This window comes from Aquarana catesbeiana, linkage group LG07 (assembly GCF_042186555.1).
Source record: "Aquarana catesbeiana isolate 2022-GZ linkage group LG07, ASM4218655v1, whole genome shotgun sequence".
NCBI lineage: Eukaryota > Metazoa > Chordata > Amphibia > Anura > Ranidae > Aquarana > Aquarana catesbeiana.
Window position 1 is genome coordinate 149,336,988 of NC_133330.1, and position 25,254 is coordinate 149,362,241.

Here is a 25,254-nt window from a genome sequence, read left to right on the forward strand (position 1 = left end):
CATATAGTGAACTTGGTGGTGAGTTATTCACTTTAAGGTCATCACAGAGGAGCACTCTTTACGTCTAGTGAAAAAGAGATTTAATCTCTAAATATGGAAAGGTTTCTTCACAGTAAGAGCTGTGAAAATGTAGAATTATACTAACATTTATAGGTAAAGTTAATCCAGGGAATATCCGATTGCCCCTCAGGTGATCAGGAAGGAATTTTTTCCCCTGCTGGAGCAAATTGGATCATGCTTTGCTGGGGTGTTTTGCCTTCCTCTGTATCAACTGTGAGTATAGGATTGTGTATATGGGATTGAATGTATATATATATATATTTTTTTTTTTTTTCCCTTTTTATAGGTTGAACTAGATGTACTTGTGTCTTTTTTCAACCTGACTAACTATGTAACCTTAAAAATTAATGGTTAACTATGTAAAGAGAATCTTGTGGAAAAAAAACAGTTTCCTTTTTAACCTTGGCTCATTCCAGTACCACATGGTCACCCACACATTGTTTTTCTTCCTAGTTGTGAATCTGTGTTTTTGTAAACAAAGATGTTTCCCGATGTTTCTCTGTGCATCATTATGACATGGTTTAGTTATTCTTTTTCAGTCATTCTACCAAGAAAAATGTAGCTATGACTAAGACAGAACAGAACATATTACAGCTCTCAGTCACCTCCCAATTCTTCCATCTGTGTGACTGCCAAAAAAACAGGGTGTAGCTGAATTCTTTCTCTGCTATTTCTTTGCATATAGGTTCCTATAAAACACACACAGGCACCTCCCTAATTGCATCACAGAAATCCTATAACTGCTTGTGAAATATTACTATGAAAGTATTGTCATTTACACTAAAATAGAGTGAGGACTTCCCAGGCATTCCTAAACGTATAAGGTAAGCTTTGCAGTGTTTTTTTTTTTTTTTTATTTTATTCAATGACAAAAATGTAGTTTTTTTTTTTTTTTAATGTATTCAAGGATAGCACACTAACAGCAAAAGTCAGCAGTTTAAACAATATCATCTTTATAACTATAAATTATTTTATTGAAGCCAGATATATGAAAACAAACTAACTATTCAGAAAACCCCTAATTCAATCCAATTAGTTACATAATAAATTATAGGCCCTCTGGTAACAAAATAGTTCTGTAGTTCAGAAACCATAGGGAAGAGGAAAAAATTTAACTGTTTTGCTTCTAATACCTTAAACGGTTTCTATTTTGTCATTTTAAATGAATAACACACTAATATTAGAGTCAACTCTAGATATTATTTTCTTAAAAATAGATTTTGCAAAAAAAAAATGCTACAAATTGTACTAATAATGTTGGCATAGTTGATATAGATTAAAATGCAAAAAAGTACTTTTTCAGCGATAGATAACTAATCCTAAACAGATTTTATTATTAACTTTTGTTTTAAAAAATGGATAATTGTATTATTATCTGAATGCACAATATTTTTCTAATAAAAACACTTCTGGGCACAATGTAATCGCTTACCCCAGAATGTAATGTAGCTGCTAGTTGTTCGTGCCAATTAATGCAAGAGAAAGGTAAAATGAGTATGACTGAATCCTTAGCAGTAAAATCCAGAAGGCATTTAACTTATGATTCCACCTTTGGGCTGACAAAATTGTGACAGCTTGAGATTTTGTTGTAATGATATTCCTTGTAAAAACATACCATACCATTTTGTAAAATAGTTTGTTATAAAATTATACCTCCATGTGATTTTGCAATATTGTTTATGCTGTATATTTTCCAGCAAATAGAAGAGAGTCATTGGCTATGATTGATGAATTGTGCAAAAAGATGTGAAGTGCCCCTCTTACCTCTCTTTTGCTAGACACCCGTGCATTTAGGGTGTTTGAGGCTTTCATTTTGCAAGGAGTATGTTCACTTACCTATTATTGGCTGTTCAAATCAACACAAGTTCACCTTATTTACCAACATTCACTTTGTAAAGAGAATATTCACTCTTGTAAAGGAACAGCCTATACCTCTTTATTAAATCAACCCTAATGTTTTGTCATACATTAAATTAATGTGGCACATTTGCTATATGAATGACCTTTTTTAACCTCCAGCTTTTCAGTGAATATAGAACAAATTCTGTTGTTACAATGTCTTGGGTGCATAAAGCTCAGCTTACATTCTGAGCTATGTGGTCAAGACATCCTTTCTGGGAGTATGACTTTGCATTTAGTTACAAAAATCAGTCATCGTAATACATTAGCATTACATATGGGAGACCAAAACTTTCTGCACCCTTTAATACTATTGCTTTAATACTATCGTTCAGTCTGTCTTCTACTAGTACCCCCAGATCCAATCTGGAATCCCCTAGGGGTTCTCCCCCTAGTGAATAACTTGACATCTAGTTGCCCACTCCATTAATTTATTCAGGTCCTCTTGTAAAGTTTCTATATCCTGCTGTGATGTTATTGCCCTACTTATTTTTGTGTCGTCAGCAAAAACTGAGATTGAGCTATTTCTCCCATCCTCTATATCATTTATAAATAAATTAAACAGAATTGGTCCCAGTACAGAGCCTTGGGGTACGACACTAACCACTCTAGACCATTCTAAATACACATTACATAGTAGATGAGGTTGAAAAAAGACACAAGTCCATCAAGTCCAACCTATGTGTGTGATTATATGTCAGTATTACATTTTATATCCCTGTATGTTGCGGTCATTCAGGTGCTTATCTAATAGTTTACTTACTTAGCTTATCTAATAGCTCACAGCAGAGGTCCGGTGTGTCGCCCTTCACCGTTTCAGGTCCGATTTCAGACTAATTTTTGTCTGCATTCGGACCTGATACAGACCAAAAGACGCACAGGGCTCCTGTGCAAATTCGCACCAGAGCCGCAGCAGAGATATGTGAACCGGCTCCATAGAGAGCCGGTCAAAATCTCCTGCTATTGCGAAATTGGATGTGGGGACACCGCATCCAATTCACAATAGTGTGAACCCAGCCTAAAACAAATAGCTCTACACTTACAAACATAATCTTGGTATTTTTAATTGAAGGTAAAGATATGTTTTTTCAGTAGTAAAGATGTCCTATAAACTGCTAACTTGGCTTTAAATCTGTCTGTCATTGCTTAAGGCAGATTATCTATATAACTGGTGTCAGCAGTGATGACTTTATAACCTAAGGGCTTCTGACATTTCATTGTCATCTATTAGCAAAGGAGTGAAGGAATATTCCAGCAAGCTAGAACATGCACTGGAGTGTTATGTCAGTGTGACAAGGAGTTCTTGTACAGAATATAGAACTGTGTATGTGCATCTGTTTAGTTTTAAATTATGTTTTTTTTTTTTTAATTCTGTTGGAAAAGTGTCAAGTGCATTCTAAGGGTGTGTATGAGATACATATTTCACTGAATTTGACAGAGGCATGTGAATACTAATAAAACTAATCAAAAAAACAGTCACAGTCTAAAAACAATAAAATATGCCACAATATAGGTTGGGTTGATTAGGATTCTGTTTTGAAATATACAATGAGTCAGCCAATTGTGAATCTGCCAGCTGGGTGGGGTAGGGTCTGGTGTAATAGCTGAGATTTGGTATCACAAAATAGTTCTAAGTCATTTGCATGACCTAACTTCTTAACTTGACATATCCTTTTAAGATACCTATAGAAATTAAATGGCACGTGAAAGGTCAAGATAGCTCATGTTTGTTCAGTAGAACGAGTGTTAAAAAATCGTGCATGCTCATTTTAGCCAAGCGCATATGGTTATGTACTGGGCAAAAATCCCTGGTGCTGACCTGTTAATTAGATGAACAGCTGCAATGTACAAGAAGATTCAGTTAAAAAAATGTTTTTCCACGCCTAGATTAACTGGCCCAGTAGTGTCTGTTGTGATTGCATAGACATACACATGACTCTGCTGCCTCATAAAAAAAAAAAAAAATTAAAACAGGAGATTCCTACAAAAAGTAGAATAGTAATACTTACTGTACATGTTCCATTTCTGGTTCTTTAGATCTTCCTTCTCCTAAAAAGCTATGCAGACTCAATAACCTTCTACATCTCCATTCACTATACCTCCATACAGGGTTACCGCTGGCCCTTACAATCACCCCTACCCCCTACATGCAAAGTAGTGATGTAAAGGTCAATGGATAGAGCCAAAGAGCATAGTGGTGGAACAACCATCCAATACACCCAAAACTATGTTAGTTGCAAAAGATTAGGCAGATTGCATAGTTCTTAATCAGAGCAAAGATGTGAAGCATTGGCAAGAAAATGACTGTGTAACAATAATAATATTGATAGTATTTATAATATTTTTATTAGCTGAGATGAATGGGAGCTACTTGAAAATGTTACCAAAATTTGCAAGGTGATGGCAATATAATGCAATGGTTTAAGTAACGTAAAAAGAGTATAGATTATTGTGCTATCATCAATTGTAGAGTCCAATGATTTCATATTTCCCATGTTAAACAGACAGAATTCAGGTTTCATAAATTCATTGTATGAAAAACAATGAAAGATGATTTTAATTACTTACATTCAGTCACTACCCTTTGAATGTTGGCCTTTGCTTCACTAGAAGTAGGTTAGTACGTGTAATAAAGTCTAATTATACTGAAACCTGTTATTTCAGTTTTTGGGTGGATAATATATGACTGAGTTGCCCACCCTCTCACTAGATTTTTGGCAGATTTGGTTGATGAGATCTTGTTACTTATCTTATTCCCAGCTCCACCCAGCTGTCCCTAGCAAGAGATATCCCATTATAGGTGGCAGAAACAGTATACCATAAACAGAGTAAGGTCAAATTCTACTATACAGACACATAGTTACATAGTTAATCAGGTTGAAAAAAGTCACTAGTCCATCTAGTTCAACAAATAAAAAAAATTGTTTGTTATAAAATTATACCTCCATGTGATTTTGCAATATTGTTTATGCTGTATATTTTCCAGCAAATAGAAGAGAGTCATTGGCTATGATTGATGAATTGTGCAAAAAGATGTGAAGTGCCCCTCTTACCTCTCTTTTGCTAGACACCCGTGCATTTAGGGTGTTTGAGGCTTTCATTTTGCAAGGAGTATGTTCACTTACCTATTATTGGCTGTTCAAATCAACACAAGTTCACCTTATTTACCAACATTCACTTTGTAAAGAGAATATTCACTCTTGTAAAGGAACAGCCTATACCTCTTTATTAAATCAACCCTAATGTTTTGTCATACATTAAATGAATGTGGCACATTTGCTATATGAATGACCTTTTTTAACCTCCAGCTTTTCAGTGAATATAGAACAAATTCTGTTGTTACAATGTCTTGGGTGCATAAAGCTCAGCTTACATTCTGAGCTATGTGGTCAAGACATCCTTTCTGGGAGTATGACTTTGCATTTAGTTACAAAAATCAGTCATCGTAATACATTAGCATTACATATGGGAGACCAAAACTTTCTGCACCCTTTAATACTATTGCTTTAATACTATCGTTCAGTCTGTCTTCTACTAGTACCCCCAGATCCAATCTGGAATCCCCTAGGGGTTCTCCCCCTAGTGAATAACTTGACATCTAGTTGCCCACTCCATTAATTTATTCAGGTCCTCTTGTAAAGTTTCTATATCCTGCTGTGATGTTATTGCCCTACTTATTTTTAAACTGAGATTGAGCTATTTCTCCCATCCTCTATATCATTTATAAATAAATTATACAGAATTGGTCCCAGTACAGAGCCTTGGGGTACGACACTAACCACTCTAGACCATTCTGAGTCTGCATTACATAGTAGATGAGGTTGAAAAAAGACACAAGTCCATCAAGTCCAACCTATGTGTGTGATTATATGTCAGTATTACGTTTTATATCCCTGTATGTATCCCACTTACATCACAGCTTTGTGTCAGCATAGAAAAGTAGAAAGCAGAATGTATTCCAAGGTAGGGGGTGGGATGTAGCAGCATCAGTGAGTGATCCCAGAGCTGGCTTAGGAGGGAACCCCTACAGATGACAGCTGGTTTTCACCCTGTTTAGCGTCTGCCATCACCATTCTTCCTCATGGCTGCACTCTGCATCTGACAGGGGGCAGTACTGCGTTTCAAAGGAGTTCCTTCTTTTTCAAATCAGCCCCCTATACGGTAACGATTTTTTCTTATGAGCTCGGGAGAGAGGGGAGTGACGTGGTAACAGTAAAGCCAGCAGTGGGATGCCGATGCCAGCCTTTCTGTTACTGCCTCTCCATACTGTCCCAGGCTTATTTAAACAAGTGGTTTGAAAAAGAAGGAACTCCTTTGAAACAAGCTATCACAACCCCCCGTCAGAGGGCAACCACGAGGCAGAACGGGGTGGCAGACGCTACACATGGTGAATACCAGCTGTCATCCAGTGAGGGGGACACTCCTGAGCCAGCTCTGGGATCCCTCACTGCTGCTGCTACATTCAGCCCTTGCCTTGGAATACATTCTGTTTTCTACTTGCCCACTCTGACACAGAGCTTCTGTGATGTAAGTCCTTTTATTTGTAGTTAATAAATATGGCTATGTATTAAATGGGATCCCACGTTCTTGCCTCCCTTTTCTAAGAGAGACATTAATAGCCAATAAGTGCACACTCATTGTACAGGGGGAGGGGGAGTGTGTGTGTCTTAGCTTTGATGTTCAGGAATATGATCACTTAGATAACAAAATGAATACCCAGGGTCAAAGGGAACACAGAAAAAGTTTTTCTTGCTAACAAAGGTAATAGCAGATACTGTAGTTGCATAGTTAGTCAGGTTGAAAAAAGACACAAGCCTATCTAGTTGAATGAATAGAGAAAAAAAAGCACAAGCACATAGAAAACCTCCATATACACAATCCTATACCCACAGTTGATTCCGAAGAAGGAAGAAAGACAATGAAGCATGAACCACCAGGAGACAATCTGATATTATCTGGATCAACTACCCCTGGCCCCTGGCTACACCAAGTTCCCTATATGGACCACTTATATATTTATACATGTTGATCATACCCCCCCCCCCTTAATTTCCTTAATTTCCTCTTCTCAAGTTAGAATAAATTATTTTCCTCTAATCTTTCCTCATACCTGAGCTCCTCCATACTACTTATCAGTTTGGTTGCCATTCTCCGCACTCTCTCCAGTTCTCTGATATACTTTTTTGTGAACTGGTACCCAGAATCGAACTGCATATTCCAGATGAGGTCTTAATAATGATTTGTACAGGGGAAGGATTATGTCTCTCTCTCTCCTCAGAGTCTATACCTAATACAAGAAAGGATGTTACTTGTTTGAAAACTGCAGCTTGGCATTGTATGCTATTATTAAGCTTATGATCTACCAGAACACCCCGATTCTTGTGGTGCCTATTCTTAGCTGGAAACCTACTTTCCAAAATGTTACAATGATTGCCCATTTTACTTCAAAATACGTTTAAAATAGATAATGGGAAGCTGAGCTTGGAAGGACCAGAAGGAATGGCCCAGCCATTCAGTTGTTTCAGGTAACTCTTGAAAGCAGTTTTGAAATGAGCAAAGGAAGTAGAGCTGTATGTAATGATTGCTTCCCTTTAAAAACTTTGAAGTTAATTTACAAAAGTATTGGAAACTGTTCACCACCAAAGTGAATGCTCATTTTGGAAAGTGTATGTTCACTTTACAAAGTAAATGTTAGGGGATAGGGCGTGGCATGGAGAGCAATGGAGTAGGACACATATAGTGAGAGCTCCGCTTGCCCACACTACTGTATTCAATATCCTGCCTTAATCCTGCCTACACACCAGCAGACCTGCCCTGTTCCCTGCGCAGTCCTCAGAGCCTTCCAGCTTGTCAGAGCGCCGCTCGAGGCCGCCAGCGCAGGTCCTCTTCCTCATCCTGCATTATCTGGCAGGACAGACCGGGGATTCGGCCTAACTCCCGGAGCGGCGGCCATCTTGCTCCACCTGGCAGCAGCTCTTACAGGTTTGACTGACCTCCCTGGATGCCCTGAGCCCGGTCTCCGCTTTCTACAGCCACCGGACAGCCTGGGGCCTCTATCGTGGTGCCTCCTTCTCCTGTAGCTGCCTGAGGGATAGTCCCCGGCTTCGGCCTAGCTCCCGGAATTGCGGCCATCTTGCTCCACCCTGCAGCGGCCCTGGCAAGTAATTACAGGACTTCCCGAATATGCTGAGCCCAGTTTCCTCCTTTTACAGCCACCGGACCTCGCAGCTAGCTGATCGCTACCTACAGTTCTTACTGTGTTACTCCTAAAACACGGTGGGAGGAAGATATTGAGGATCCAGCCTAGTAGGCCATCTTGGTACAACCGGGGACCCTCCTGCCCACCTGTCAAGTATGTCTCCGCTGAAAAAAACCTCAGAGGCTGCTGACAAACTCGCCAAGTACCGCAGGCTTGGGGAAGACCAACAGGCCAAAGATGGTGCCAGCGCCTCCTCGGACACGGAACATTCCGAGGCAGCCACTAACAGGGTGCTCAATGCTATCGCCCTGTGCCAAAGCACGCTCACCACCAAAATTGAGGAGGTCAAAATTAATGTATCCCTTATCCAGCAGCATCTCTCTACCCTATGGGACCGCGTAGCATAGACGGAGACCCGGATTAGCAGAGCGGAAGTTATCTTGCACCCCCTGCAACATACTACTGCAGATGTGCGCCATCAGCTACAACAGATTAGTGTGAAACAGGACGACATGGAGAATCGCCTCCAGAGATGTTATCTCCGCTTTATCAGCCTTCCCGAGACTGTCGAGGGCAATGACCCGACAAGCTTCCTTGAAAACTTCCTGACATCCAACTTTGGCAGAGATGCATTCTCAGTGATGTTCGCGGTGGAGAGAGCCCATCGAATCCCTGCCAGTCCTCCTCCCCAAGGAGCTCTGCCGTGTACCGTGATAGCGAAATTCCTACATTTCAGAGACCGCGACAAGATTCTTCGACTGACCAGAGAAAAGGGAAATATCCCCCACACCAACACACATGTGGCCGTCTTCCCAGATTTCTCCAATGAGGTGCAATGGCAGCGGTCCAGGTTCCAGGATGTTAAGCGGCGCCTCTGCGTTCTACACCTTAAATACGCTATGCTATACCCTGCAAAGCTTCACGTGGAGTGTGATGGCCGAACCCACTTCTTTGAGGACCCCAAACTGGAATCCAATTGGATCGATCAGAGGGATCGCCAAGCCTGAACATGCCATACTGCCTGCAAGGTGTGAGTACTTTTCTCTTCCCCCCCTGCTCCCCTCTGTACCCGCAATGCTGCCCGTTTTCATCCTAATGTTTAGCTCCTTAGTGGGTGCATTGTATGTGTATGTCCCTTGGTGGAGCTGGAAATCCTCCTCTGTACTACACTGGTCCTCACAGCAAGCCTGCCGCCTTGGGGCGACCTTACTGACTTATGGTTCCCGTTCTCCCCACACCCGAGAGAGACCAGTGGAGGATAGTATACTGAACGTTGCTGAGACTTCCTCCCTTGCTTTACTTATTGCCCGATGGCAAGCGGGGCCCCCCTCCTACACAGCTACAATAGTGCTACATTTTTGTGGCTCCTACACCCCATGCACTTCTCAGAGAAGAAGTCGCCCCCCTAGGATCTTTGTGAATTTTCTTACCCCCTTGTTTACCGGATTATTATTTTTCCCCTTTTTTTTTCTTTTCATTATGGGTATCTATGCTTCCTTGAAATTAAGTCCCTTGCCTCCAATGGGTCCCACCCATTGGATGTCCCCAGTTGATACCTGGTTATGGGGTACTATGTCCATGTTGAGTTGGGGTGGCAGTGGACTGGGAGGGGAGGAAAATGTTGTGGGTATTCGTTTTCCTACACCAACGTATTTACAAATGCCTGTTTATGCTAAAGGTACTATGTTATTGTCATACATGCACTATAGATATTGGTTGTCACTGTGTTTTATGTTATCTAATGTGTTTATGTCTACTCTGCTGGTCCTGGTACAACTGCGGTCTATCATACATGCCTTATATCCGCCATGAGTTCCCTGAAGTTTCTCACTTGGAACGTTAGAGGCTTGCGCAATACGATTAAGCGTACAGCCGTCCTGACGTTCCTCAAGTCTCAGCGTGCTGATATTATCAGGCCACCTACAATATTACGGGCCACCTACAATCCTCTCTTAAAGAGCATTGGATAGGCTGGGCCTATCACGCCGCCCACACCTCATACTCCAGAGGGGTATCGGTCCTGCTTGCAAAAAGGGTTCCGTTTGATCTAGTGTTGCGCCAGACGGACCAGCAGGACAGATATGTGCTTATACATGCCATCATTAATGGATCCCCTATCCTGATACTAGCTTGCTATGTCCCCCCCATACAACTCGTTTGTAATTAAGGAGGGTCTTGCACACTAAAGTTTTCTCATGCTTCTCAGCCAGTCACAACTCGATGTCACGCATCAATTTCATTTTAATCTCAAAGTCCCTGACACCTAAACTGGGAGATGTGGGCTTTGCTCTGAGAATACTTTCAGATCACGCCCCCTACTGGGTCACGCTCCAGCTCCTGAAAGCCTCCCCTGCTCCATCTTGGCAGTTAAATTCATTTTGGCTGACAGCTCTGCAGGACCAGGATGACATCCCTGCAGAGCTGCAATACTATTTCACAGCCAACAGGGACTCAACCACATATGACATGGTATGGGAGATGTTTAAACTCCACATCCGCTCCCTCCTTTCCACGCGTATCAATAGAGATAAAAGGTCATTGAAAATTATTGTCCAACAGGCTACAGAACATCTACAGGTGTTGGAGGAGGTGTTCCATCGGGACCCCTCGCCCAGCACTGCCAATAATCTTAAAATACAGACGCGACACTTCTCCCAATTATACATCGAAAAAGCTAAGCAACGCATCTCTTTCTGTAAACAAAGGGTGTTTGAGTATGGAGAAAGATTGGGCAAACTACTTGCGTATCTTGCTCATCTAGATGCGCGTCCCCCTGTTGTGGTGTCGTTGATAGATCCGCAGGGGAACGACATTACTGATCCGCAACAAGGAGGAAGAATTTGGGAAATTCTACCGTGCACTCTACACTTCCCGAGTCACCCACACCCCCCAAGACACCAGGGACTACCTAGAGGGAGTTAAATTCCCTAGACTGACCAACGACCAGCTTGAACTCTTGGAGGCCCCTATTACTAAGGAGGATATTTCTGATATGTCCTGTTTGGCCGCATCTAAGGCCCCAGGATCAGACGGCTTACCACTCGAATTCTATGCCACCTACTCTGAAATTCTAATCCCTAAACTCTACGACCTGTAAAAATCCATATTTGATAAAGGTATTTTGCCCTCCTCCATGAGAGAGACCCAAATTGAAGTAATCCCTAAGCCCAGTAAGGATCCTAAATACAGGGAATTGTATAGACCTATTTCCCTGCTACAGGTTAACATTAAGATACTGGCTAAGATTTTAGCCTCCCGCTTTAACCAGGTCATTCTGTCACTGGTCCACCCTGACCAGACAGGCTTCATGCCAGGGAAAAATACTGCAATGAACATTTGCCGCCTATTCATGAACATTTAGGGGTCCCATGATGAAATCGGCTCGAGGGTCGTGGTGGCTCTGGATGCTGCCAAGGCCTTCGATTCTTTGGAGTGGAACTACCTGTGGGAGTGCCTCTCAGGATTTGGATTTGGCCCCAACTTTATTCGGTGGGTTCAGCTCCTATATCAATCCCCAAAGGCCAAGGTGTTTGTGAACAGCTGGCTTTCCGACCAATTCCCGCTAGAGAGAGGGACCCGACAAGGCTGTCCTCTTTCCCCCATGCTGTACGCACTGGCTGTAGAGCCATTGGCCATCATGATTTGTGAAGACACTAGCATCCGAGGCCTTAAGATAGGGAACCTGGAAGAAAAGATTGGGATGGATGCCGATGATACTCTCCTATACCTGGCGGACTTGGGTCCCTCTCTGGTTGCAGCCCTCCACTCCATAGAACGTATCGGTAGCCATGGGTTTGAGTATTAACTGGTCTAAATCCCAGATCCTTCTGATTAACCAATTTCCTTCCTCATCCACGTCCCCTCCTCTCACCCTCCCAAGGGTCTCCTTGATCAAGTACCTTGGTGTGCAGGTCACCAGATCGCTTGCAGACTACATTCTCTTGAACAATGAACCCCTGTATGCCCTGATCAAGACCAAGACTCAGTCTTGGGCCAGACTTCCCCTAGGTGTTATGGGACGCATCAGTTTAGTCAAAATGATACTCCTCCCAAAGATACTTTATTTAGTGTGGCATGCCCCCCTATATATACCACAAAAATTTTTCAAAACAATCAAATCCATTCGTAGCCTTCCTGATGGTATTCCCGAGTGTGGCTTGGGGTTAAATTTCAGCACCATTAGCGGTAACCCCGAGCCTCGGGATTGCATTGCAGGATCCTGGTGCAGGTTACTTACCTTGTCCCCAGGATCCTGAGATGTCCCCCCACGGTGTCCATGGGCTCTGTCCTCCTCCGAAGCCTCTCTGTGCCAGGTTCCATTCCCTGCGAGCGTTGGAGCGGGTGGAGCCTGGCGGCAAATTCAAAAAAATTTACAAATCATAACACATACAGTACTGTAATCTTACAGATTACAGTACTGTATGAAATCATTTCACATCCCTTTTGCCCCCAATGCTTTTTCCAATGCCTTGCATGCAATTTTATATTATATATACTGTTCTGCCTGAAAACTTGAAATTGTCCATAGCAACCAAAAAGTGTCCCTTTACATCAAAAGTGGCTTTAGACCAGCTAGAAAACAGTGATAGTAAATTAGAACACTTGCAGAATTGAGTGATAGTGAATTGTGGGGAAATTTATTTTATTATTATTATATTATTATTTTTTTTAATTATTTACATTTATTTATTGTATTATAATTTATGATTTTGTGTTTCAAACTTTATCATACCCGGGATGTCTACTAGACTCTTGCTTGGACAGATTTAAGTGTGTTATTGCTAAGAATTACAGGCCTACAATATAAAACGCCAAATTTCCATGCAAAATAATTGTAACGCTTTCAGCATCTAAAATTCAACATAATCATACCGCCAGGGAGGTTAATTAGTTTATATGCGGGCACAGTAGACATAAATTATCTTGGAAAACCCTGAAGAACCCGGTGACGCTGGGAGGAGCCGCACTTCTAGACTTTCAGGAATATTACCTTGCTTCCCAACGGTCCCATTTTTATTATTTTGACAAAAGTGAGCTACCACGATACCATTTGCTACTCTGTGAGCACCCTGATGATCTAGCACGTACCCCGCTTCAGTCCGCGTCAGTCCTCAGAGCCCCGTTGACAAGACGTTCCCCCACCACAAAACAGACATGCTGATACATCACTGGAGGGTATGGCGGGCAGCACTACAAAAACTCGGGACCCCACAGGTCCACTCCCATACACCTCTCTGGTTCAACACGCATCTACCTGAACTGTTGTCCATCCCAGACCCTGCGGTGTGGCTACGCCATGGGATCTTGTACATACACCAGGTCATGACCATTACGGGACTTAAAACATTCCAAACACTAAAGAACGAATTTTCCCTCCCCAACTGCCTTCTTTTTAGATATCTACAACTCTGCCACGCTATACAAACCCAGTTTGCTGGCTCCAAACTAATCTCCACTCTACACTCTGCCATCCATCTCCCCAGTGCCACGGCCTTGGCCTATGCTGCCAAGACAAAATGGGAGGTGGACGTTGGACTGATTAAGGATGAGGACTGGGATGAGATTTTGGAGGACGTGAAAAAAGTATCCCCCAAACTATCAGACCGCCTCACGCAGCTGTATATCATACATAGGACGTATCTAACACCCCAGAAGCGCGTTTTAAACCCATGTACAATCCAGGATGTCACCAATGCGATCACACCCCAGGCTCCTTCTACCACCTTATATGGTCCTGCCCAACTATCCAAGCATTCTGGATGCAGGTGATACGCTTCTTGCATGACCGGATGGGCTCTCCTGCTACCCTAGACCCAAAAATGTGCCTGCTCGGTCTGTTGCCGGACTTAAACGCAGACAAACCCCTCCTTATCTTTTTACATGAGACGCTATTCTTGGCGAGGAAAGCGGTGGCCCGTAAGTGGATGCAGGCCCTGCCCTCTACAATCCAATGCTGTAAAAAAGAGGTTAATGACACTCTTCCATATAAGAAGCTGATCTATGTACATAGAGGGTGTTCGCTTAAGTATGAAAAGGTCTGGAGCAGATGGTTACCAGATGGTTAAACGTGTACTTAATATGCTCACCCCTCATTTCCCCCATTCCTTTTTTGTTTTCTCCCTTTCTTTTATATATATTGTGTACTGGCTCTACCTCCATTGGGTGTTTTGCTTTATGCTACACAGATACTTCAATGTGTTCATGTATGTACTATTGTTTTGACCATGTTGGTCTATATTGATTCATGTACCATGCATACGCTTTTCAATAAAGTTGGTTTTTCCAATTAAAAAATGTTAGGGGATAGGATGAAGGTGTGTATATCCTGCATACTTAATCATGTACTAGCAAAAATCCTGTTTTTTCCCTTTGCACATGATTGGGTATTCAAAGTGAACACAGGTTCGCCCCATTCACTAACATTCACTGCTTTCTGAACTAGACCCATAAAGGCTAAGCTCACCTTCTGAACGTACTACATGTTACATCTGTATTTAGGGTGTAACATATGCAGCATACCCACCTTACTCCCTGATACACCCCTTCCCTGGAACAGCGGGCAGGGGTTTTTCTCCCCGCAGCCACTGTCACATTTTAAAGACTCCACCCATACAGCCACATCATTCATTCACAGAGATCTATGATTGACTGATCATAAGTCCTGTCTGCCACCACTGCAGATGGCTTGTAGTTTTCAATGAACTACGATCTACTAATCAGCACCCTCGTAGTTCATTCTTCCTGCAGCTTAGTAACTGTTGGCCTTTACAGAGGTACAGGCAGAGAGCTGTAGTAAGGCTGGACATACATTATACAATTTTCTTGTACAGTTTTCCTTTAGATTTACCAAAACCATATAATATGAGATCAAACCTGAACACTTTTAATTTGTATGCAGTCAGGTACTGTAGGCCTATGTACTACATAGTTAAAGGTAAATTTAAAGAAAATTGAAAAGGAAAATTGTATAATGTATGGCCAGCTTAAGTGTCTACAGGAGTTTGGCATTGCGTCCATGATCCATTGATCACAGGTGCAATTCTTTGCAGGCACCAGTGTAAAAAAAAATAATAAATGCAAAAGCAAATTTTTTTAAGTCAAATAAATGTTTATTTTGATATGACTGATTTCTGATTGGGACTCTAAAACAAAGTTAATACTGCAGCTGCAGGAACAGATTCACAGGACTCAATCACTGTGTTTAAAATGTCCGTTCAGTGAAAAATTTATTATTACATGTTATTTTATACATAGATAAGAAAGGGGTGGTGTGAGATGTTATTAAAAAGTAACAAATAGCAATATGTTATTAAAAGCTAACAAATAGAAATATATTATTAAAACCTAGCGAATAGAACAATTGCAAAAGTTAAACCTTGAAAAGGGAGGGGGGAGTAGAGAGCGTTTAGTAGGAGAAGTGTCTGTGTGTTAGGTGAAGGTTACAGAACACATTTCAACAGTGAGAACAAAATGGATTCTCTTGTGCTTAAATGAACAGTACAATGAATGTCCATGTCATTTCCCCCCTTTTGTTTATTTGACACCATTCTTCTCCGCGTTACGTTCAGCCGATTGCTGGTAACTCCTGTTACATTGGCGCAGAGAGACGGCGTCCTGTTCAGCTCTCTCCTAGCTTTCTCACAATAATGGGTTCATCAGGGCTGGTGGTACATTTGTTGGTACAGCGGGTAGTCACACAGAGGCATAGCCTGATGAGGAAGTAAATAACAAACATGAGAAATAGAAACATCACAATGTAAGCGCCTAGTTTCTGTAACCATGTTGCTATGCCATATAAAAAATCACCAAAACCTCCTAAACCCTGAAAGGGGTTCCATCCATCTTTAGCAATATCTCTGGCCTTATTCTGTAGTTCTCTTATCTTAGCAAGATGCCCTTTAATAATGTCCTCATTATCAGAAATGTATATACAACAGTCAGTGTGAAATATCTTACACATCCCACCTTGAGCTGCAGTGAGATAATTTAGCGTTAATCTGTGCTCTAATACTACTTTTTAAGCTGAGCCATTTCTTCATTTAATAAACCTATATCAGTGGTAGTAAGGTTAATAATCTCATCTACAATTCTAGTGTAATTATTTAGTCTTTTCATTGCTTCAATTCCCCATCCTGTCCAGGAAGGGAACCATGACCATGTCATGTCACCTTCAGTGAACAGCTCTCTTTTGAACACTAAAGGGTATTCTGGACTTTGATCTGGTCGCACTGTATCTTTGCGAACAGCCAAAGCAGGTACTAACTTCCCAATATAACATGTACCTGTAACATTAGTAGGAAGCCAGGCGTAAGCTTTATTTCCACATATATAATATAACCCTCTACGTATGGACGGTATGCCTGCTCCTAAAAAACTGGAAGCAATAACATGGAATCTCAGGAAACCGATATTTTCACATATTGGAAACTGTGAGCAATTTGTACTATAAAGGGTTCTATTTAGTTCTGGATCTGGGATATAATAATATTGACCATAGTCTCCTCCATAAACTGTAATTTTTGCTCCAGTGCAATCTGAATTGCCCAACCGTCTACATTTAGTGTTAAACGGGCATGTGATGTTTAAACAAATCTGTGGAGTGTTTATCTGTTTCGAAACCATCATAGTTACTGATCTGTGCTCATTGGCTGTGGAGACTATGTATGAGCCATTTATTCTGGTCCTGTTTAGATCAGTGAAATTGAGAGGCATTGCTATCATGGGTATTGTTCCTGTTTGGGGATGTAAGTGAGAACACACCCAGCAGTTACTAGCGTTGCTATGGGTTGCATACAATTTTAACATTTGGATGAAAGGGTTATTTTTCCATGTCTCAGTTCTCACAAACAACAAAAAGAAAAGAAACATTATCATCTTTTTTTCAAAGGATATCATCACTTCAGGATTTTCTTGCAGTGACTGGCGTGAATCCAGGTGGGTTTTCCTTCCAACTTGACAGCAGAACCGGTTGTCAAAAGCACCAAATGTGGTCTGTCAAATTTTGGTTCTAGTGGCTTTCTGACGTGTCGCTTGACCACCACCCAGTCACCTGGTTGGATTCTGTGAATACCTGAAACAGAATCTGGGTCGGGGATAGATTTATAAACACCTTCATGTATTTTATTCAATGTTCTTTGCAAAATCTGAACATATTCTAACAGATTAGAGTGAGAAGCCTGCAACTGTTGGGGAAAATATAGCCCTGTTTTGGGTGGCCCTCCAAATAAAATCTCATAGGGGGACAGCCCATGTGGTTGTTTAGGGGTAGTTCTTACAGAATATAGGGCTAATGGCAAAGCTTCCACCCATCCTTTTCCTGTATCTGCTTTAATTTTTGCACATCTGTTTTTCAAAATTCCATTTAGTCTCTCAACTTTACCACTACTTTGTGGATGATAAGGTGTATGGAAAGCTTGCTGTATGTGAAGTGCTTCCATTACCTCTTTCATTACTTCCCCAGTAAAATGGGTTCCTCTGTCACTCTCAATAGTTTCAGGAACTCCATATCTACAAACTATTTCATTCAAAATTTTCTTTGCTGTTGTTTTTGCATTTGCTTTGGCTACTGGCCAGCTCTCGGGCCAACCTGAAAACATGTCAACACACACTAAAGCAAACTCATAGGTGCCTATTCTGGGCATTTGAATGTAGTCTATTTGAATTCTTTGGAAAGGGAAATCTGGCTTTGGAGAATGCCTTTGGGGAACATGAACAGGCCTCCCTGCATTGTACAGAGCACAAGTGAGACATGAAGCACAAAACCTGGCTGCAAATGCACTAAATCCAGGTGCTATCCAATAGCAGTCAGTAAGTGCCACCATCGCGCCCTTAGCAAGATGACTGACGCCATGTGCCAGCTGTGCTAAAACTGGGTACAAACTCCTGGGTAGACACCACCTGTTGTCAGCGCTCCACAGGCCCTGCTGATTTTGGGTAGCATTACATTTGATCCACTTATCCTTCTCTTCATCAGGGGCCTGGTTCTGCAACTGAGTTAGAGTTTCTACATCCCACTGCTCTTGATGAGGGGAATCTGTCCCCGCTACCTGGGCGACCCCTACAGTGGATGTGACTCCAAATGCCATAAGGGCAGCATCCTTTGCCGCTTGGTCCGCTAAAGCATTTCCTCTGGCTGTCATGTCACTTCCCCTTGCATGCCCTTTTACCTTCAAGATGGCAACTTCTGCTGGTTTCTGAAAGGCCTCAAATAGCCGCTCTATGAGTTTTGCATGTCTCACTGGCTTCCCTGCACTAGTCAGAAAGTGCCGTGCTTTCCAGATAGGCCCAAAATCATTCCAAATGCATATCTGCTGTCAGTGTAGATGTTTCCCCTTTGATTCTCTAGGAGATGACATGCTTTGACTACAGCATACAACTCCGCTTCCTGTGCTGACATCTGGGGTTTCAATGCTTCCTGATGTAAAATGGTGTCTGTAGTGGTTACAGCAAACCCTGTGTGTGGCTGACCATCGTCAGTGTAAAATCTGGAACCATCTACGAATAAGTGTGTGTCACAATCTGATAAGGGCTCATCTTTTGCTGGTGTGACAGAGGCCCTTTCTACCTCCATAAGAGCCATACAATCATGAGAAAAACTCTCAGGTTCTACATCAGTACCATTTGTTGCATCTTCCTCATCAATTATAGGAAGAAGAGTAGCCGGATTTAAAGTAACACATCGTTTGATTGTTAAATTCGATGGAGCAAAAAGAGCAGACTGGTACTTGTCAAATCTACTGGCAGACACATGTGTAGTATTTACTTGATTCATGATTTCCTGTACTGCATGTGGTACATACAGGATCAGAGCAGAATCTAGTACAAGCTCCGTTACTTTGTCTAGCAGCAAAATGCAGGCTGCTATGGCTCGCATACAACTGGGGGAGCCTTTGATGACAGGGTCTAATGAGGCTGATACATACATCACAGGCCTCTGTTTGTCTCCATGTAGCTGGGTGAGTACACCTGCAGCAAATCCATTGACTTCATGACAGAACAACGAGAAAGTCTTAGTATAGTCAGGAAGTCCAATGGCGGGAGCTTCAGACAAAATTTTAATAAGCTCCTTCATCTGCAATTCATTGTCCCATGTGAGTTTGAAAGGGTTTCTAGTGGTAGCCTCATATAGAGGAGCCATAAGTTCTGATGCATTTGGAATCCAGTCCCTACAATATCCCACTAACCCCAGGAAGGCACGTAGTTGCCGGACATTTCTTGGCTTTTCAAAGTTTTGTAGAGTTTTAACTCGATCTGGGGTTAGGTGACGGATTCCATGTGAAATGCAGTGACCCAGGAAGATCACTTTCTCTTGGCAGTATTGTAGCTTATCTTTGCTAACTTTGTTGTTACTGTTATAGAGAAACATGAGAAGGCTTACTGTTTCTCTGCTACAAATGTCCTTTGTATCAGAACAAATAAGCAAATCGTCTATGTACTGAAGCAAAACTGTGTTTGGGTGTGAGGGGGACCATTGGTCCAATACTTGCTTTAACGCAGTATTATATTCAGAGGGGCTACTCACACAGCCTTGGGGCAATCTTGTCCATGCTAACTTTTGGGCATCATGGGTAAATGAAAAAAGGTGCCAGCAATCTGGGTGCAGGGGCACCGAAAAGAAAGCATTTGCAAGATCAATCACTGTAAAGCAGGTGCTGGAGGCAGGTATTCCACTTAGTAAAGTGCGGGGGTTGGGCACGATCGGGGTATCTGCCTCTATTATATTGTTAATGGCTCTCAAATCATGCACCATGCGATATGTCACCTGCCCACCCTTCTTGTCTGGCTTCTTTGCAATTGGGAACAGGGGTGTATTGACCTGGGACTTAATGGGTACAACAACCCCTGCTGCTTTCAGTTGAGTGATTTGATCCTTTATCCCCTCAGTCTGAGCAATACTCAGTGGGTACTGTTTAATCTGTGGGAGATGGGCTCCTGGTTTAATTTTTATCATGACTGGGGTGCAATCCAGCAGACCTACATCATATTTGCTGGTGGCCCATAATTCAATGGGAATCACTTTCAATTCTGGTGGAAATGACAGAGTGGAGTCTTGGATTAAAAATACTCCACAGGCAGAATTTAAAACTTCTCCTGATAGACTACTGACCACTTGGACTCCTGTAGGAGTGTAGTCTATGTTTGCTAGAATTTGGTTCAAAATGTCAGCTCCCAAAAGATTGGTAGGAACTGTGTCTGAAACTAACACTTTAGTGACAATTTCTGTTTGCTGTCCTAGCCTAAGTTTAAGTGGCTTGGACTCAACCAAATCAGTAGAGGTCCCGGTTAGGCCAACACCAGAGATAACATTTGTAGATAATAATCCTGGAGGTAAGTCCTCTATATTAAAAACACTTCGGCTTGCACCAGTGTCAATTAAACAGGTTAATTCTGTTTCTCCTCCAGGATAGGGGAGTTCTTGTAAAAATACTTTTACTCTGGCCTCGGGAACATTGTCTCCCCTATTTAACATGATTGATACTGGCATGCCATTTTCCTATGCCTGATCCACTGCTTTTGGCAGAGAACTGGGATCAGCATGAGGGGCCTCTAAGCTCTTTTCTAGTCTACGGTCAGGAAGATGGCAGAATTTGGCTATGTGTCCTTCCCCATTACAATTGTAGCATATAATTGGTCCCCGATTGCCATGATTTCTGAAATTGCCTTTGCCTCTTCCTCTTCCTTTTCCTCTCTGCTTCCCCATGTACATTACCTTGGGTTTGCTGTCTTTTTGGTTAATCCTGTTTTCTATGGACAACAGGATAGGCAGGACGTCTCGAATAGACATATTGCCTGCCTCAGGCCTTGCTGTGAACAACTTTTCTTTCAACTGGGGTATTAAACCATCAAGAAACCTTTGTTTCACCAGTTGTGTAGATGGACTTGCAGTTTCTCCCGCCTTCTCTTCCTCTATTTTAATGCCTGCTTCCTCAGCCATCTCACTTAACCGCCTCCAATAAGCCCCTGCTGCTTCCTCTTTCCCTTGCTTAGCATTCATAAATTCAGCATGTCTGGTTTGTCCATATATTTGGGGCAATTTTTCCTTCAATTTCTCACAAACCTCCCGTCCACTAACCATCTTACCTAGATTTTTGACGTCTACACCACATTCTTTAAGTATATAGCCAGACATGTTGCTTCCCACTGCTTTAATAAGAAGCTGATGAATGTCAGTAGCAGAAGCCTCATATGCTTCCTGTGCAGCACTAAGTTTGTTTGCAAACCCAATTGGATTCTTTCTAGGATCTCCCAATCCTTCTAATATGGCTCTCATATCTTGGGGACTAAAAGGTACATGCCATTTAATTTGAGACTTACTGTCAACAGCATCACCTTCAAAAACTAATTGGGTTCTGACAGGATAAACTGCAACAGATTTCTCTATGCCAGGGGCAGAAGGGCTGGCATCTCCCTTCCTTCTCTCTTCATCTTGCTGCCACAATTTGAAAATTATGGTTTGCTCTGGAAGTTCAGACTCTATCTCTCTTTCTCTGGCCAAAGCCTTAAGTTCAGAGAGATCCAGGTTTGCATATGTGCCTTTTGATTTATGCCAATCATCTGTTTCTAGGATACGAGCCAAATCCCTCTTTGTAGGTTGATATGGGGCTGTTAAACCTCTGCTCTCTACTATATTGCATAGCTCATCTTTTGTGTGTTCCATGTAATCTAATTCTTTTGCTTTTGTGCGTGGTCCCCTTAAAGCCAAACTGGCAGCCACATAAGGTGGGGGGTCCTCCTCTACAGAGTCTTCTGGCCAAACGTAGTAAATTTGGGCAGTACTTTTATTAAATATCTCCGTCAAGCCAGTTTGATTTGCTACTTTAGCTTCTGTCTCCCATGTGCAAGCTATTCTCCACGTTCCTTCACTGCACAGTAGTGGGCCATAATCATGCAGAAAAGTTTGCCATACTTTTAAATCAAAAGTCCCTTCAGATTTTAAAGGTTTAGCTGTTCCCTTTGTCCATTCTACCCATTTATCTAGGGGCTCAGTATAGGCAGAACCGTACCTTCGGTTCATATATTCTCTAGCGCTCATCTTGCGCTGGGCATTTTCTGAAGGCCTCTCTCCCTTCATTCCCTTAATTAATTTAATGCCCATAATGACTGGCCAGTCTTCTCTCTTCTCTACTTGTGCCTATACCCTCTTGCCTCTAAAACAAATAGTACAGCAAATCTGCAGATTTACAAGAATAGTCTCCACTTATCTACGTGGATAGAAGGGGTTTATGACAATAGACAAAACACTCATTAAGAGACCCTCCTCGTCTCTTCTCTTCTCTGTGAGTTTTATCTGACCCTACCATGCGCCTCTGACCCAGGTCGCCCACAAGGAGTCAACGCAGGGAACTGCAGAGGATTTTCCCTATCCACACACAGTCCAACCCGTGAAGGGGGACACAAACACATTCACACACACACACACGTTACCCAACCAGAAAGGTCCGAGAGTGGTCTGGTTTCCTTGAGAACCGACAGATAGGATACATAGGAAAAGGCAGAAATATAGCAAGCTTAAGGGCAGCTTACCTAGCCGGCATTTGAGGTCTGCGTTTCCCGATGATCCCGATCGAAGCGCGGTTCCTTCTGGAGACTCTGCCAAACTCCTGTTATGGCTCGCCAAGACTGATATGACTGATTTCTGATTGGGACTCTAAAACAAAGTTAATACTGCAGCTGCAGGAACAGATTCACAGGACTCAATCACTGTGTTTAAAATGTCCGTTCAGTGAAAAATTTATTATTACATGTTATTTTATACATAGATAAGAAAGGGGTGGTGTGAGATGTTATTAAAAAGTAACAAATAGCAATATGTTATTAAAAGCTAACAAATAGAAATATATTATTAAAACCTAGCGAATAGAACAATTGCAAAAGTTAAACCTTGAAAAGGGAGGGGGGAGTAGAGAGCGTTTAGTAGGAGAAGTGTCTGTGTGTTAGGTGAAGGTTACAGAACACATTTCAACAGTGAGAACAAAATGGATTCTCTTGTGCTTAAATGAACAGTACAATGAATGTCCATGTCAATTTAAAGATTTTAAGAGTATTACAAGGAATAGATAAACATCCCATAGTTGAAAAACATTACACTGTATTCAAAAAAATGCCAAGAATAGAATAAATGCACATTTTAACTGCAAAATCATGTGCATTTATTATATTTTTTTTTTTACTAAAGACAAACATATCCTTTAAAGTGAACTAGCATGAAGGGCATGTAATGATAAAATGAAGTGCATTTTCAAGGAAATCCCGTAATTTCAAGTCAACATTTTTTTTCCCAAGGAAATTTATCCCAGAGTATGTTTAAACTCTTTGTAAGAGTAGGGCCTCAAATAACATCTCAGCATCATTTTGTTTTAGTGTTAAGATTTTAGGCTTGGTGACATTTCTGAACATTTTGAGAGATATCAATATGTTAAAATAAATGGCTTGTTTATTATATAGAGCAGAGATTGCATAGTCATAGCAGATTTTAGCAAGGTACCTTTGATATATCTTTGGTAATTTAGCAGCTAACATTCCATCATATCATAGGTTATGTATGAATATCCAGCGCACAAATTAATTGCAACAAAGATTGAGGCTTAACGCCAAAGTAAATGGGAACTTTTAAGGTGGCATTTTGAGGATGCACCTCAAAAGTTCCCCTCCACTTTGGCATTAAACCTCAGTTTTTGTATTAACCTACCTGGAATGTGGTGGTATCCCAAAAGTCCTCAACTACTTTGGAATTAGGCCTCAATTTGTGTATATAACTACCTGGGATGGGGTACTAAGATGAAACTGAGGGGTGGGAAATTAGCATTTTGATTACTACAAAGCCCAAAATAGTATAAATGAACAATTACAATGAACACACTTGCACTTTAATTTGTTGAATTATTTGTCTAATTGTTTAATATTTATATTACTGTAGGGGTATACAGTGCCTTTTGTGCTTGCTGTTATGTACAACAGCTTGCTCTCCTGTTAACTAATTTAAAAACACAAGCATTAAGGAGACTATGGGATGAGTCATCATCATTACTCATTCTCATCAGGGTGTGGCATGTGTGGCCCATGCCAAAGAACCTGACATTGTTTCTGACAGTGAAGCTGTCTTGATACTTACCTTGAATGTGCCATGAGCACGCTCACCAATGCCTGGGACTGGGCGGGGACCTCGGTCATGTGAAAGCCTAATATTAAGGCAGTTTCCCGACTAAGAGATGAGCCGTAGTAAAGTACAGAGCTCCTCTGAAAAGTGCATTCCCATGACACACTTGGAGCTTGATGTACACTATATTCCCAAAAATATTGGGAGGCCTGCCTTTACACGCACATGAACTTTATTGGCATCCCAGTCTTAGTCCCTAGGGTTCAATATTGAGTTGACTCACCCTTTACAACTATAACAGCTTCAACTCTTCTGGGAAGGCTATCCACAAGGTTTAGGAGTGTGTTTATGGCAATGTTTGACCATTCTTCCAGAAGCGCATTTGCGAGGTCAGGTATTGATGTTGGACGATATAAACAAAGACAAGGCGCCTCTAAGTGCAGAAGTTTACATATTTTAATATCCCCACCAGGACTAAAACACTTACAAGATGGGATGATAAAAGCGGCACATCATGGAAATTCAGTATATAGCATTGGAAGGGGTCACGGCTGTAGGGAGTCCTCAGGCTTAATAACAAATATAGCGTCAGTCAGCAGCAGAGTAGTGTGTCTATCAACCTACCTAAAGGAACCAGTAAGCGTTCCAAAACGCGTCCCTTCTTGATGACCACATCCGCCCAGCGCTGCGGTCCAGGCTGGTTTGCTGTCTCTCCTGACTGACATCACTTCCAGGCTTCTTCCTCCTCTCTTTGGATGACGTCAGTTCCGCCGGCGCTTCAGCGTCCAAGACACGCTACTCTGCTGCTGACTGACGCTATATTTGTTATTAAGCCTGAGGACTGCCTCCAGCCGTGACCCCTTCCAATGCTATATACTGCATTTCCATGATGTGCCACTTTTATCATCCCATCTTGTAAGTGTTTTAGTCCCGGTGGGGATATTAAAATATGTAAACTTCTGCACTTAGAGGCGCTTTGTCTTTGTTTATGTCTCCATAG

At 41.8% G+C, this 25,254-nt stretch overlaps 1 protein-coding gene across 1 annotated transcript in view; it reads left to right on the forward strand.

Annotated features, from left to right (window-relative positions):
- The first annotated feature begins 733 nt into the window (after window positions 1-733).
- Window positions 734-25,254, forward strand: part of EMP1 (epithelial membrane protein 1) — a 92,818-nt gene continuing 68,297 nt past the window's right edge. The window contains exon 1 of the mRNA XM_073592714.1: window positions 734-884. The gene's annotated coding sequence lies outside the window, so the exon portion shown is untranslated. The remainder of the gene's footprint in view (window positions 885-25,254) is intronic.